Genomic DNA, 17,565 nt, shown 5'->3' with positions numbered 1-17,565 from the left:
ACTGTTTAAAATAAGGAGGCATCAGGAAGTTGTTCCTTTAGGGTATACTGTTTAAAATAAGGAGGCTTCAGGAAGTCGTTCCTTCAGGGTATACTGTTTAAAAATAAGGAGGCATCAGGAAGTTGTTCCTTCAGGGTATACTGTTTAAAATAAGGAGGCATCAGGAAGTTGTTCCTTCAGGGTATACTGTTTAAAAGTAATGAGGCATCAGGAAGTTGTTCCTTCAGGGTATACTGTTTAAAAATAAGGAGGCATCAGGAAGTTGTTCCTTCAGGGTATACTGTTTAAAATAAGGAGGCATCAGGAAGTTGTTCCTTCAGGGTATACTGTTTAAAATAAGGAGGCATCAGGAAGTCGTTCCTTTAGGGTATACTGTTTAAAATAATGAGGCATCAGGAAGTTGTTCCTTCAGGGTATACTGTTTAAAAATAAGGAGGCATCAGGAAGTTGTTCCTTCAGGGTATACTGTTTAAAATAAGGAGGCATCAGGAAGTCGTTCCTTTAGGGTATACTGTTTAAAATAAGGAGGCATCAGGAAGTTGTTCCTTCAGGGTATACTGTTTAAAAATAAGGAGGCATCAGGAAGTCGTTCCTTCAGGGTATACTGTTTAAAATAAGGAGGCATCAGGAAGTTGTTCCTTTAGGGTATACTGTTTAAAATAAGGAGGCATCAGGAAGTCGTTCCTTTAGGGTATGCTGTTTAAAAATAATGAGGCATCAGGAAGTTGTTCCTTCAGGGTATACTGTTTAAAAATAAGGAGGCATCAGGAAGTCGTTCCTTCAGGGTATACTGTTTAAAATAAGGAGGCATCAGGAAGTTGTTCCTTTACGGTATACTGTTTAAAATAAGGAGGCATCAGGAAGTTGTTCCTTCAGGGTATACTGTTTAAAAATAAGGAGGCATCAGGAAGTTGTTCCTTCAGGGTATACTGTTTAAAATAAGGAGGCATCAGGAAGTCGTTCCGTCAGGGTATACTGTTTAAAAATAATGAGGCATCAGGAAGTTGTTCCTTCAGGGTATACTGTTTAAAAATAAGGAGGCATCAGGAAGTTGTTCCATCAGGGTATACTGTTTAAAATAAGGAGGCATCAGGAAGTCGTTCCTTTAGGGTATGCTGTTTAAAAATAATGAGGCATCAGGAAGTTGTTCCTTCAGGGTATGCTTTTTAAAAATAAGGAGGCATCAGGAAGTCGTTCCTTCAGGGTATACTGTTTAAAAATAAGGAGGCATCAGGAAGTCGTTCCTTCAGGGTATACTGTTTAAAAATAAGGAGGCATCAGGAAGTTGTTCCTTCAGGGTATACTGTTTAAAATAAGGAGGCATCAGGAAGTCGTTCCTTTAGGGTATGCTGTTTAAAAATAATGAGGCATCAGGAAGTTGTTCCTTCAGGGTATACTGTTTAAAAATAAGGGGGCATCAGGAAGTTGTTCCTTCAGGGTATACTGTTTAAAATAAGGAGGCATCAGGAAGTCGTTCCTTTAGGGTATACTGTTTAAAATAAGGAGGCATCAGGAAGTCGTTCCTTTAGGGTATACTGTTTAAAAATAATGAGGCATCAGGAAGTCATTCCTTCAGGGTATACTGTTTAAAATAAGGAGGCATGAGGAAGTCTTTCCTTTAGGGTATACTGTTTAAAATAAGGAGGCATCAGGAAGTCGTTCCTTTAGGGTATGCTGTTTAAAAATAAGGAGGCATCAGGAAGTTGTTCCTTCAGGGTATACTGTTTAAAAATAAGGAGGCATCAGGAAGTTGTTCCTTCAGGGTATACTGTTTAAAATAAGGAGGCATCAGGAAGTCGTTCCTTTAGGGTATGCTGTTTAAAAATAATGAGGCATCAGGAAGTTGTTCCTTCAGGGTATACTGTTTAAAAATAAGGAGGCATCAGGAAGTTGTTCCTTCAGGGTATACTGTTTAAAATAAGGAGGCATCAGGAAGTCGTTCCTTTAGGGTATACTGTTTAAAATAAGGAGGCATCAGGAAGTCGTTCCTTCAGGGTATACTGTTTAAAAATAAGGAGGCATCAGGAAGTTGTTCCTTCAGGGTATACTGTTTAAAATAAGGAGGCATCAGGAAGTCTTTCCTTTAGGGTATACTGTTTAAAATAAGGAGGCATCAGGAAGTCGTTCCTTTAGGGTATGCTGTTTAAAAATAATGAGGCATCAGGAAGTTGTTCCTTCAGGGTATACTGTTTAAAAATAAGGAGGCATCAGGAAGTCGTTCCTTCAGGGTATACTGTTTAAAATAAGGAGGCATCAGGAAGTTGTTCCTTTAGGGTATACTGTTTAAAATAAGGAGGCATCAGGAAGTTGTTCCTTCAGGGTATACTGTTTAAAAATAAGGAGGCATCAGGAAGTTGTTCCTTCAGGGTATACTGTTTAAAATAAGGAGGCATCAGGAAGTCGTTCCTTCAGGGTATACTGTTTAAAATAAGGAGGCATCAGGAAGTTGTTCCTTCAGGGTATACTGTTTAAAATAAGGAGGCATCAGGAAGTTGTTCCTTTCAGGGTATACTGTTTAAAATAAGGAGGCATCAGGAAGTCGTTCCTTCAGGGTATACTGTTTAAAATAAGGAGGCATCAGGAAGTTGTTCCTTCAGGGTATACTGTTTAAAATAAGGAGGCATCAGGAAGTTGTTCCTTCAGGGTATACTGTTTAAAAATAAGGAGGCATCAGGAAGTTGTTCCTTCAGGGTATACTGTTTAAAATAAGGAGGCATCAGGAAGTCGTTCCTTTAGGGTATACTGTTTAAAATAAGGAGGCATCAGGAAGTCGTTCCTTTAGGGTATACTGTTTAAAATAAGGAGGCATCAGGAAGTTGTTCCTTCAGGGTATACTGTTTAAAAATAAGGAGGCATCAGGAAGTTGTTCCTTCAGGGTATACTGTTTAAAATAAGGAGGCATCAGGAAGTCGTTCCTTTAGGGTATACTGTTTAAAAATAAGGAGGCATCAGGAAGTTGTTCCTTCAGGGTATACTGTTTAAAATAAGGAGGCATCAGGAAGTTGTTCCTTCAGGGTATACTGTTTAAAAATAAGGAGGCATCAGGAAGTTGTTCCTTCAGGGTATACTGTTTAAAATAAGGAGGCATCAGGAAGTTGTTCCTTCAGGGTATACTGTTTAAAATAAGGAGGCATCAGGAAGTTGTTCCTTTCAGGGTATACTGTTTAAAAATAAGGAGGCATCAGGAAGTTGTTCCTTCAGGGTATACTGTTTAAAATAAGGAGGCATCAGGAAGTCGTTCCTTCAGGGTATACTGTTTAAAAATAAGGAGGCATCAGGAAGTTGTTCCTTCAGGGTATACTGTTTAAAAATAAGGAGGCATCAGGAAGTTGTTCCTTCAGGGTATACTGTTTAAAATAAGGAGGCATCAGGAAGTCGTTCCTTTAGGGTATACTGTTTAAAATAAGGAGGCATCAGGAAGTTGTTCCTTCAGGGTATACTGTTTAAAAATAAGGAGGCATCAGGAAGTTGTTCCTTCAGGGTATACTGTTTAAAATAAGGAGGCATCAGGAAGTCGTTCCTTTAGGGTATACTGTTTAAAAATAATGAGGCATCAGGAAGTTGTTCCTTCAGGGTATACTGTTTAAAAATAAGGAGGCATCAGGAAGTTGTTCCTTCAGGGTATACTGTTTAAAATAAGGAGGCATCAGGAAGTCTTTCCTTTAGGGTATACTGTTTAAAATAATAAGGCATCAGGAAGTTGTTCCTTCAGGGTATACTGTTTAAAAATAAGGAGGCATCAGGAAGTTGTTCCTTCAGGGTATACTGTTTAAAATAAGGAGGCATCAGGAAGTCGTTCCTTTAGGGTATACTGTTTAAAAATAATGAGGCATCAGGAAGTCGTTCCTTCAGGGTATACTGTTTAAAAATAAGGAGGCATCAGGAAGTTGTTCCTTCAGGGTATACTGTTTAAAATAAGGAGGCATCAGGAAGTCGTTCCTTTAGGGTATGCTGTTTAAAAATAATGAGGCATCAGGAAGTTGTTCCTTCAAGGTATACTGTTTAAAAATAAGGAGGCATCAGGAAGTCGTTCCTTCAGGGTATACTGTTTAAAATAAGGAGGCATCAGGAAGTTGTTCCTTTAGGGTATACTGTTTAAAATAAGGAGGCATCAGGAAGTTGTTCCTTCAGGGTATACTGTTTAAAATAAGGAGGCATCAGGAAGTTGTTCCTTCAGGGTATACTGTTTAAAATAAGGAGGCATCAGGAAGTTGTTCCTTCAGGGTATACTGTTTAAAATAAGGAGGCATCAGGAAGTTGTTCCTTCAGGGTATACTGTTTAAAATAAGGAGGCATCAGGAAGTTGTTCCTTCAGGGTATACTGTTTAAAAATAAGGAGGCATCAGGAAGTTGTTCCTTTAGGGTATACTGTTTAAAATAAGGAGGCATCAGGAAGTCGTTCCTTTAGGGTATGCTGTTTAAAAATAATGAGGCATCAGGAAGTTGTTCCTTCAGGGTATGCTGTTTAAAAATAAGGAGGCATCAGGAAGTCGTTCCTTCAGGGTATACTGTTTAAAAATAAGGAGGCATCAGGAAGTCGTTCCTTCAGGGTATACTGTTTAAAAATAAGGAGGCATCAGGAAGTTGTTCCTTCAGGGTATACTGTTTAAAATAAGGAGGCATCAGGAAGTCGTTCCTTTAGGGTATGCTGTTTAAAAATAATGAGGCATCAGGAAGTTGTTCCTTCAGGGTATACTGTTTAAAAATAAGGGGGCATCAGGAAGTTGTTCCTTCAGGGTATACTGTTTAAAATAAGGAGGCATCAGGAAGTCGTTCCTTTAGGGTATACTGTTTAAAATAAGGAGGCATCAGGAAGTTGTTCCTTTAGGGTATACTGTTTAAAAATAATGAGGCATCAGGAAGTCGTTCCTTCAGGGTATACTGTTTAAAATAAGGAGGCATCAGGAAGTCTTTCCTTTAGGGTATACTGTTTAAAATAAGGAGGCATCAGGAAGTCGTTCCTTTAGGGTATGCTGTTTAAAAATAATGAGGCATCAGGAAGTTGTTCCTTCAGGGTATACTGTTTAAAAATAAGGAGGCATCAGGAAGTTGTTCCTTCAGGGTATACTGTTTAAAATAAGGAGGCATCAGGAAGTCATTCCTTTAGGGTATGCTGTTTAAAAATAATGAGGCATCAGGAAGTTGTTCCTTCAGGGTATACTGTTTAAAAATGAGGAGGCATCAGGAAGTCGTTCCTTTAGGGTATACTGTTTAAAATAAGGAGGCATCAGGAAGTCGTTCCTTTAGGGTATGCTGTTTAAAAATAATGAGGCATCAGGAAGTTGTTCCTTCAGGGTATACTGTTTAAAAATAAGGAGGCATCAGGAAGTTGTTCCTTCAGGGTATACTGTTTAAAATAAGGAGGCATCAGGAAGTTGTTCCTTTAGGGTATACTGTTTAAAATAAGGAGGCATCAGGAAGTCGTTCCTTTAGGGTATACTGTTTAAAAATAATGAGGCATCAGGAAGTCGTTCCTTCAGGGTATACTGTTTAAAATAAGGAGGCATCAGGAAGTCTTTCCTTTAGGGTATACTGTTTAAAATAAGGAGGCATCAGGAAGTCGTTCCTTTAGGGTATGCTGTTTAAAAATAATGAGGCATCAGGAAGTTGTTCCTTCAAGGTATACTGTTTAAAAATAAGGAGGCATCAGGAAGTCGTTCCTTCAGGGTATACTGTTTAAAATAAGGAGGCATCAGGAAGTTGTTCCTTTAGGGTATACTGTTTAAAATAAGGAGGCATCAGGAAGTCGTTCCTTCAGGGTATACTGTTTAAAAATAAGGAGGCATCAGGAAGTTGTTCCTTCAGGGTATACTGTTTAAAATAAGGAGGCATCAGGAAGTCGTTCCTTCAGGGTATACTGTTTAAAAATAATGAGGCATCAGGAAGTTGTTCCTTCAGGGTATACTGTTTAAAAATAAGGAGGCATCAGGAAGTTGTTCCTTCAGGGTATACTGTTTAAAATAAGGAGGCATCAGGAAGTCGTTCCTTTAGGGTATACTGTTTAAAATAAGGAGGCATCAGGAAGTCATTCCCTTAGGGTATGCTGTTTAAAAATAATGAGGCATCAGGAAGTTGTTCCTTCAGGGTATGCTTTTTAAAAATAAGGAGGCATCAGGAAGTCGTTCCTTCAGGGTATACTGTTTAAAAATAAGGAGGCATCAGGAAGTCATTCCTTCAGGGTATACTGTTTAAAAATAAGGAGGCATCAGGAAGTTGTTCCTTCAGGGTATACTGTTTAAAATAAGGAGGCATCAGGAAGTCGTTCCTTTAGGGTATGCTGTTTAAAAATAATGAGGCATCAGGAAGTTGTTCCTTCAGGGTATACTGTTTAAAAATAAGGGGGCATCAGGAAGTTGTTCCTTCAGGGTATACTGTTTAAAATAAGGAGGCATCAGGAAGTCGTTCCTTTAGGGTATACTGTTTAAAATAAGGAGGCATCAGGAAGTCGTTCCTTTAGGGTATGCTGTTTAAAAATAATGAGGCATCAGGAAGTTGTTCCTTCAGGGTATGCTGTTTAAAAATAAGGAGGCATCAGGAAGTCGTTCCTTCAGGGTATACTGTTTAAAAATAAGGAGGCATCAGGAAGTCGTTCCTTCAGGGTATACTGTTTAAAAATAAGGAGGCATCAGGAAGTTGTTCCTTCAGGGTATACTGTTTAAAATAAGGAGGCATCAGGAAGTCGTTCCTTTAGGGTATGCTGTTTAAAAATAATGAGGCATCAGGAAGTTGTTCCTTCAGGGTATACTGTTTAAAAATAAGGAGGCATCAGGAAGTTGTTCCTTCAGGGTATACTGTTTAAAATAAGGAGGCATCAGGAAGTCTTTCCTTTAGGGTATACTGTTTAAAATAAGGAGGCATCAGGAAGTCGTTCCTTCAGGGTATACTGTTTAAAAATAATGAGGCATCAGGAAGTTGTTCCTTCAGGGTATACTGTTTAAAAATAAGGAGGCATCAGGAAGTTGTTCCTTCAGGGTATACTGTTTAAAATAAGGAGGCATCAGGAAGTCATTCCTTTAGGGTATGCTGTTTAAAAATAATGAGGCATCAGGAAGTTGTTCCTTCAAGGTATACTGTTTAAAAATGAGGAGGCATCAGGAAGTCGTTCCTTTAGGGTATACTGTTTAAAATAAGGAGGCATCAGGAAGTCGTTCCTTTAGGGTATGCTGTTTAAAAATAATGAGGCATCAGGAAGTTGTTCCTTCAAGGTATACTGTTTAAAAATAAGGAGGCATCAGGAAGTCGTTCCTTCAGGGTATACTGTTTAAAATAAGGAGGCATCAGGAAGTTGTTCCTTTAGGGTATACTGTTTAAAATAAGGAGGCATCAGGAAGTCGTTCCTTTAGGGTACACTGTTTAAAAATAAGGAGGCATCAGGAAGTCGTTCCTTCAGGGTATACTGTTTAAAATAAGGAGGTATCAGGAAGTCTTTCCTTTAGGGTATACTGTTTAAAATAAGGAGGCATCAGGAAGTCGTTCCTTTAGGGTATGCTGTTAAAAAATAATGAGGCATCAGGAAGTTGTTCCTTCAAGGTATACTGTTTAAAAATAAGGAGGCATCAGGAAGTTGTTCCTTCAGGGTATACTGTTTAAAATAAGGAGGCATCAGGAAGTTGTTCCTTTAGGGTATACTGTTTAAAATAAGGAGGCATCAGGAAGTCGTTCCTTCAGGGTATACTGTTTAAAATAAGGAGGCATCAGGAAGTTGTTCCTTCAGGGTATACTGTTTAAAATAAGGAGGCATCAGGAAGTCGTTCCTTCAGGGTATACTGTTTAAAAATAATGAGGCATCAGGAAGTTGTTCCTTCAGGGTATACTGTTTAAAAATAAGGAGGCATCAGGAAGTTGTTCCTTCAGGGTATACTGTTTAAAATAAGGAGGCATCAGGAAGTCGTTCCTTTAGGGTATACTGTTTAAAATAAGGAGGCATCAGGAAGTCATTCCCTTAGGGTATGCTGTTTAAAAATAATGAGGCATCAGGAAGTTGTTCCTTCAGGGTATGCTTTTTAAAAATAAGGAGGCATCAGGAAGTCGTTCCTTCAGGGTATACTGTTTAAAAATAAGGAGGCATCAGGAAGTCGTTCCTTCAGGGTATACTGTTTAAAAATAAGGAGGCATCAGGAAGTTGTTCCTTCAGGGTATACTGTTTAAAATAAGGAGGCATCAGGAAGTCGTTCCTTTAGGGTATGCTGTTTAAAAATAATGAGGCATCAGGAAGTTGTTCCTTCAGGGTATACTGTTTAAAAATAAGGGGGCATCAGGAAGTTGTTCCTTCAGGGTATACTGTTTAAAATAAGGAGGCATCAGGAAGTCGTTCCTTTAGGGTATACTGTTTAAAATAAGGAGGCATCAGGAAGTCGTTCCTTTAGGGTATGCTGTTTAAAATAATGAGGCATCAGGAAGTTGTTCCTTCAGGGTATGCTGTTTAAAAATAAGGAGGCATCAGGAAGTCGTTCCTTCAGGGTATACTGTTTAAAAATAAGGAGGCATCAGGAAGTCGTTCCTTCAGGGTATACTGTTTAAAAATAAGGAGGCATCAGGAAGTTGTTCCTTCAGGGTATACTGTTTAAAATAAGGAGGCATCAGGAAGTCGTTCCTTTAGGGTATGCTGTTTAAAAATAATGAGGCATCAGGAAGTTGTTCCTTCAGGGTATACTGTTTAAAAATAAGGAGGCATCAGGAAGTTGTTCCTTCAGGGTATACTGTTTAAAATAAGGAGGCATCAGGAAGTCTTTCCTTTAGGGTATACTGTTTAAAATAAGGAGGCATCAGGAAGTCGTTCCTTCAGGGTATACTGTTTAAAAATAATGAGGCATTAGGAAGTCGTTCCTTCAGGGTATACTGTTTAAAATAAGGAGGCATCAGGAAGTCTTTCCTTTAGGGTATACTGTTTAAAATAAGGAGGCATCAGGAAGTCGTTCCTTTAGGGTATGCTGTTTAAAAATAATGAGGCATCAGGAAGTTGTTCCTTCAAGGTATACTGTTTAAAAATAAGGAGGCATCAGGAAGTCGTTCCTTCAGGGTATACTGTTTAAAATAAGGAGGCATCAGGAAGTTGTTCCTTTAGGGTATACTGTTTAAAATAAGGAGGCATCAGGAAGTTGTTCCTTCAGGGTATACTGTTTAAAAATAAGGAGGCATCAGGAAGTTGTTCCTTCAGGGTATACTGTTTAAAATAAGGAGGCATCAGGAAGTCGTTCCTTCAGGGTATACTGTTTAAAAATAATGAGGCATCAGGAAGTTGTTCCTTCAGGGTATACTGTTTAAAATAAGGAGGCATCAGGAAGTTGTTCCTTTAGGGTATACTGTTTAAAATAAGGAGGCATCAGGAAGTCGTTCCTTTAGGGTATACTGTTTAAAAATAATGAGGCATCAGGAAGTCGTTCCTTCAGGGTATACTGTTTAAAAATAATGAGGCATCAGGAAGTTGTTCCTTCAGGGTATACTGTTTAAAAATAAGGAGGCATCAGGAAGTTGTTCCTTCAGGGTATACTGTTTAAAATAAGGAGGCATCAGGAAGTCGTTCCTTCAGGGTATACTGTTTAAAAATAAGGAGGCATCAGGAAGTTGTTCCTTCAGGGTATACTGTTTAAAATAAGGAGGCATCAGGAAGTCGTTCCTTTAGGGTATGCTGTTTAAAAATAATGAGGCATCAGGAAGTTGTTCCTTCAGGGTATACTGTTTAAAAATAAGGGGGCATCAGGAAGTTGTTCCTTCAGGGTATACTGTTTAAAATAAGGAGGCATCAGGAAGTCTTTCCTTTAGGGTATACTGTTTAAAATAAGGAGGCATCAGGAAGTCGTTCCTTCAGGGTATACTGTTTAAAAATAATGAGGCATTAGGAAGTCGTTCCTTCAGGGTATACTGTTTAAAATAAGGAGGCATCAGGAAGTCTTTCCTTTAGGGTATACTATTTAAAATAAGGAGGCATCAGGAAGTCATTCCTTTAGGGTATGCTGTTTAAAAATAATGAGGCATCAGGAAGTTGTTCCTTCAAGGTATACTGTTTAAAAATAAGGAGGCATCAGGAAGTCGTTCCTTCAGGGTATACTGTTTAAAATAAGGAGGCATCAGGAAGTTGTTCCTTTAGGGTATACTGTTTAAAATAAGGAGGCATCAGGAAGTCGTTCCTTTAGGGTATGCTGTTTAAAAATAATGAGGCATCAGGAAGTTGTTCCTTCAGGGTATGCTTTTTAAAAATAAGGAGGCATCAGGAAGTCGTTCCTTCAGGGTATACTGTTTAAAAATAAGGAGGCATCAGGAAGTTGTTCCTTCAGGGTATACTGTTTAAAATAAGGAGGCATCAGGAAGTCGTTCCTTTAGGGTATGCTGTTTAAAAATAATGAGGCATCAGGAAGTTGTTCCTTCAGGGTATACTGTTTAAAATAAGGAGGCATCAGGAAGTTGTTCCTTCAGGGTATACTGTTTAAAATAAGGAGGCATCAGGAAGTCGTTCCTTTAGGGTATACTGTTTAAAATAAGGAGGCATCAGGAAGTCGTTCCTTTAGGGTATACTGTTTAAAAATAATGAGGCATCAGGAAGTCGTTCCTTCAGGGTATACTGTTTAAAATAAGGAGGCATCAGGAAGTCTTTCCTTTAGGGTATACTGTTTAAAATAAGGAGGCATCAGGAAGTCGTTCCTTTAGGGTATGCTGTTTAAAAATAATGAGGCATCAGGAAGTCATTCCTTCAGGGTATACTGTTTAAAATAAGGAGGCATCAGGAAGTCTTTCCTTTAGGGTATACTGTTTAAAATAAGGAGGCATCAGGAAGTCGTTCCTTTAGGGTATACTGTTTAAAAATAATGAGGCATCGGGAAGTTGTTCCTTCAGGGTATACTGTTTAAAAATAAGGAGGCATCAGGAAGTCATTCCTTTAGGGTATACTGTTTAAAAATAATGAGGCATCAGGAAGTTGTTCCTTCAGGGTATACTGTTTAAAAATAAGGAGGCATCAGGAAGTCATTCCTTTAGGGTATACTGTTTAAAAATAATGAGGCATCAGGAAGTTGTTCCTTTAGGGTATACTGTTTAAAAATAAGAAGGCATCAGTAAGTCATTCCTTCAAGGTATACTGTTTAAAAATAAGGAGACATGAGGAAGTCGTTCATTTAAGGTATACTGTTTAAAAATAAGGAGGCATCAGGAAGTCGTTCCTTCTGGGTATACTGTTCGGATATTGTGTTCCCTCATCTCAAGTCCGTTCCACAGATGTCAGCGCTATGCACACATTCCTTTGGCTAGAATAGGAATAACAAGTAGATTCCTTTACTCTTACTGACCACCCAGGAGTATGAAAATGTCTCTTCAGGAATTCACTCATTTCCTTCACCGACTCACTGACAGGTTGAAATATGGATGATTTTGAGAAACTTCAAAATTTGGTTAAATGATACAGCTTGAAACATCTGTAACTAATATTCCTATGTAAATAAGGGGCTCAGATACATCCAGTGAGTTGTTCCTATAAAACATTAAAATGCTCATATTGGAGCTACAGTGTTCCATTTGGTGGTGATCACTTCAGACATGACATTGGTAACAGCTTTTTACTTGCACGTTACTAGATCAAATTCATCCTAATGCTCCCAGATGTAAAATCACCCAATCTTGAGCTAGTTTAGTACCACAGTTTACATCTATTATGGCCTAATACACTAACTACAGTGCTTAATGGCTAGAATGTCCTGAAATGTGGGTACCTAGGAAGCATGTCAAGGTTCTATTTCGAGATCATCTCACAGGTACTAGGCTGGCTGCCAGCTGTTTGACTGGACTGCCTAGTTGATATAAGGCCCATCAATACTGAAAATTGTGACTTCAAAAGATTGAGCATCACATTCTCAACAGGCAAGGACTCTGGAACACAGTAAGCACAGATACAATGTTGCATTCTAGAGACATCTCTTCAGCAGCAAACTGACTAGCTCAAACTTTTTTTGCAGTCAGTGGACTATAGATTCCAGCATTTTTTGCCAAATGTGGTGAATTGTTTATTTACTGATAAGGTGTTCTCTCTTAAGAGACATTTTTGATTTCCTCTAAAGAACAGTTCTGTTACATTATGTGTAATATTTTCTTGGTCTTTACTGAAATGAAGACTAGCTGTTAGAATTTCAGGAGGTTATCACATTGGTCACAGGATTATACCCATCTTACTACAATAATGGCCGGAGATGAGTGAGCTGTTGCATTTCTGCCCATTATTCATTGGACATTTGATTTGTAAATTTTTCCAGATCTCATCAGAAATTTTTTATCCTAGCTGAAAGGGACATTAGTGATTCCTTGCCTCAAGGAACTATCTCTGATTATGGACAATTTTGTAAAATACTATCAAGTGCCCAATAAGTCTCCCAGTCTACTGGGAAGTCTGTTTATGCACAGCTGGAAGTGTTTCTCTTGATTCTTGGACAACAGAATCATTTAATTCTGGATGTAGGTGCTGGCAAATTACTGATGAGTGTTTGTTAAGGTAAAAAATTTGTTTTAGCAAGATATCAGTATCTGTGTCTGAGTTTGATCCTCCTCGTTTTCTGTGCTATGTTTGACATAATGGACCAGGAAATCTCTCTAGATCAGAGAGACTCTAGAGCCCTAGATCCCCAGCTGCAGACTTTCTGCCATGATCTTCAAATAGTTCCAGTCTTACATTTCAAATAATACATGATGGATTCTGGAATTAATTCCTTTTGTATGGGTACTCATCTTTGAAGTCATCTATTTATCTCCATCATTGTTCTGTGCATGTGGTACTTGCGGGTGATACTGTAAGGGGTATTGTAGTAAAGTATCTTTGCTATGTTGATGATGTCCAGCTCCAGCTCTTATTTGCTCACAATCATGCAGCTCTTCATTTCTTGGCTATTTCACCATGAGATTTATTTCAACTGCAAGATGCTCAGCTCTTTCAAAATAGAAATGCTTGAGGCTCAGGCACCATTTGGTCTTCATTCATTCCTTCTGTCTCTCTAGTTTTAATACTAGAGGGAAGAGGTTGAACTGGTATCGCTTGTGTGTGACATCAGTATGTTCTTTGAATCCAATATGCCACTAAAGGATCATTTGGCAGGTGTTGGATCATCTTTTTTAAATATCATTATAATCAAGCACTTGAAATCCCTAATGATATGAAAATAGTGTCATATTCAGGCATTTCTTTGTCCCTTGACTAGTACAGTTCCTTTTACTTAATGTTATCTTGGGGGAATCTCCTCTGAATAACTGGTGCAAAATTATGTAGCCAGACTCCTAACTAGCATTACTCATAACTTCCATCATTTGCCTTTTGTGCCAAATTTGCACTGGCTACAATACTTAGGAATTCAATATTCCAGTGGTTAAGAGGACATACCTCCTCCCTTTCTAAGTAAAATCTCAAAAAAAAAGTCTTATTTATTTTTTAAGGCAATTAAGTTTAATTGAATGCAATTGGTTTGTATGACCTGTAGCACTGTAGTTGTAAGTATTTTAATAGATGTGATTCTAACGGACTTCCAACCCTTTTGGAGTTACTTGGAGGACACTACGTGATATTTTACATATTTCTACTCATTACACAGAAGCACTGCAAGTAAGACATAAAAGATGTGTGAGTACTCCTCTTTGACTCAGTATCATAGGCCTTTTGCAGTAATTGTAATGTTTAAACCTTCTGCCACCCCCCCATATTCACTTTAGTTCCTAAATTATGGCCTCTTCTAAGTAAAGGTGTACTTTCTTGCAGCCTTAGTTCTTAAAACCACAGTGGGTTAAGAACTGAAGATCTTGTGACTTGCACAACTCTTAGACCCAGAAAAGAGCTCAAATGTTACCACAAACTATGTGGAAAGTCTGTACCCCCTGCTTTATAGGCATCTCCACATCAGCTGATGAGCTTAATGCTACATATATTACATTTTATTTTGCTTATTATGCATGTACACATCTGCAATGATACCTATCAGCAGACCAGAAAGTTATTCTTAAATTCTGTTAGCTGTTATTGTCTTGGCAAAGGAACAATAACATATCAGTATACCTCTCAGCTGTCTCTGATTTTGCAGAAATTCGCTGGTTTTGCCACATTTCACTTGTGACTCTTATTTCTTAACCCTCCAAAACAACCTTATTATCATATAAGCACTCCTGTTTCTTTTTAATCTAATTCCCAACGGCCATTTAAACTTTTAGCACCATTCCCAACTACCTTCCTCCCTCCCATACTTCTTTGCTCTATATCCATTCATACTCGCACCCCTTCCTAGAAGTGCCAATCTATTCTACATTGTAGCTTCTACTTTTCCCAAATAAACCCTCACTTCCTGTTTTCTCTATATCCTCATAGTCTAGCCATTTGAGCCCCTCTATTCCTTATACTCCAGAGACGATACCAGGATGACCTAACTCTTTCTTCATAGAAAACACTATTTTCCTACCTACCTTCTACCACCACCATTAAATATCATACTGACCTGCAACTTCTTGTTTCCTTCTTTATCCCTACTTCTGCACTGCTTGCCCTCAGTAAAATACACATCCAGTTACTTAATCATGTGATTCCTCACCTTATCCTCTATTCTTCTCCTACTAGGCCATTTCTCATCCTACCACAACTCTATAATAGTTTTCAACATCTCTCAGTCTCTGCCCCACCTACCTATTCATACTTCCTCCCTAGACTATTCACATATCGAACCAAAGCTATTTGATGATGTCCCACACCTTTACTGCAAATATAGACTGATTTTTTAACTCAATTTCAACTCAAACCAAACAAAATTAGATGGAAAATAATCTCCAAAAACAAGTATCAGTAATTCCTCAACATACTAAAATCCTCCTAGGAGGAGACATTCACCTTAGTCCTGGCCCCACCTATCACAATGAACATCAAGATAATTCTCTTCCACATACTACTCTAACACCACAGTGGTCCACCCTCAACCCCAGACATTTAACTTCTGCTGCTATAAATGTTAGAAGTATAGGAAATAAAACTGCTGACTACTCAACATAAGCGTGATATTCTCAATGTAAATGAAACTTTGCTTAAACCCAGCATAAATGACTCTGAAATTACACTTCCCAGCTATAATATCATCCCTAATGGCTATATAAAGAGGAAAAGGTGGTGGCATTGCTTTAATATTTCCCAACAACTATCACATTTCCCCTTACAACAAATCAATATCAAAATTCTATTCAGAAGAGCTTTTTACTACTTTCCTGAAAATAATTATAAACAATTACTTATTACTCTCTTTTAACCCCCCCCCCCCCGGCGACAATATGACTATACTGGAAGCAACACTAGAGAGCCACAACAATTCCAAAAGAGAAAAATACTACTAGCTGATGTGAATGTCAGTTGGTTAGACATAAACTCTTAACTCTCCTACATCTCACATGAACTTGTATGTTTTCATACAACCAATTAATAGCCCCACACATTATAGCAAGACATCAGATTCCCCATGGGACTATCTAATGCAAAAAGAGCAGCACCAAAGATATTTGAAGAAAAATACAGGCAATGGAATCCGGATATGGAAAACTATACAATACAAAAAATAACAAGACTAAGACGAAAAGTAGAAAAAAAGATATTGGTAATGGAGAAGTCAAGGAAATAGAAATTGAGGTAATGGAACAGCTGCAAAGAGAAGGATTCAGTGTAGAAAATCAAATGCAGAAAACACAACAGGCTAGAGCAATGGATATCCAAATTAAGGGGAAACCACTGGAATAGGAAGCAACTGGTCAGGTGCCATATCAAGATATTTTGGAACCTTCCACAGGAAACCAGTATAAACGTTCATTTGAAGCTATGCAGCAAGGAAAGGAACAGGAAACTGTGGAAACTCTGATGCAGTCAATGCTGAGGAGTGATAGGCCAGTGAGTTCCCATATGACAGAGCAACAGATGACACAGGATGAAATTGAAGAAAACGTGCCACAGGAAGATGCTATAGAACTTTCTATAGAATGCCCACAGGAAATGGAAAACAAGGGATGTGCCCTCAGTCTGGAAGAAAATGAATTAAGAGAAGAGTTGCTTGATTTAATAGACAAAGACAGATATATCAAGATCAATGAGAGAGAGAGAGAGATTGCAGAAGGTTAATAAAACCCCAAAGCTCAGAAGTTTGATAAAACAAAGGAACACAGTAATTAGGGCTGTCCATAGAGATCCATGCGATATAACAGAAGTAAACAGGATATATTACTGTGCTGCTAAATTAATAACTGATAAAGTTCTACCACAGGAACACATGGTAGCGAGGGAAAGGGGGGGGGGCAAAAGTGAATACCATCATGGAAATATCAAATAGAGAAATCTATAAAGCAGCTAAGACAAGAAGTGTCACTGTTAGAAGATTATAGAAGAGGGAACATATAAACAAAAATCCTAAGAAAGATAGATGTGATAAAAGTAATGTGCAGTATTAGAACAGACCAGGATCTATTATGTACTATTGGAGATAAACTAAAAATTTCAAAACAGACAGAAAGACTTAAAAGATACGAAGATAAATATAAGGGAAAAACACAAAATAAGCAGTTTACAGATGACCCAAAAAAGTTTTATAGAGAACTGGGAAATAAGGTAAAAGGAATTGAAAGACAGCCAAAAAAGAGGAAGTAGATACATTTTGGAGAAGTATCTATGAAGATCCTGTGGAACATAACAAAGATGCTAAATGGATAGAAGAAGTAAAAGAAAGAATAAGAAGTTTAAAGGTACAGGATATGAAATGGGATGAAATAACAGCCAGAGAGATTGAAACAAAGTTGAGAAAAGCCTCTAACTGGAAAACCCCAGGCCCAGATCTAGTACCTAACTTTTGGCTTAAAGTATTAACTTATTTGCACGAGGATCTAGCCGTGAGTAAGAACTATTTAGATGTGCACCCCAAACACACACCACATTGGTTAACAAGAAAAACAATGCTCTTAGTTAAGACTGAACCTGCAAGCTACCCTAAAAATTATAGACCAATAACTTGTCTTCCGACGACGTATAAACTATACACTGGAACTGACGCTGACAGAGTTTATAGTCATCTAGAAGAAAACTCAATTATGGCAATAGAACAAAAGGGCAATAAAAGAAAGTCATATGGAACAAAGGATCATTTGTTATTAAACAAAGTTATAGTGGAGAACTGAAAGAAGTGGAATAATCTAAGTATGGCATGGATTGACTACAAAAAAGTATTTGATAGTATCCCACATTCATGGATAAGAGTGCTTAAAAATGTATAAGATACACCATACACTGACTACATTACAGTAACCATGAAACAGTGGCAGACCACATTGCAATTAAGCCATGTTAAAGGACAGATTATTATCCCAGGGATAAAAATCCAAAGGGGGATATTCCAGGGTGACTCTCTGTCACCGTTGCTATTCTGCCTTGCCATTAATCCATTAAGCTGTTTACTTAACAGCTTAGGCCATGGCTACAATTTGGCTTCTAGAAAACAACAAAGTCTAATGACTTCTGATCTTCTCTTTGTCAATTTAAAACTGTATAGCTTATCAGATGAGGAAATAAAAGCACAGCTGCAGGTTGTCAAAACT

Source organism: Protopterus annectens, chromosome 13.part0, assembly GCF_019279795.1.
Source record: "Protopterus annectens isolate FY-2018-M chromosome 13.part0, PAN1.0, whole genome shotgun sequence".
NCBI classification, from domain to species: Eukaryota; Metazoa; Chordata; order Ceratodontiformes; family Protopteridae; genus Protopterus; species Protopterus annectens.
The sequence above is the reverse complement of the archived record's forward strand: the minus strand, read 5'-3'. Positions refer to the sequence as shown.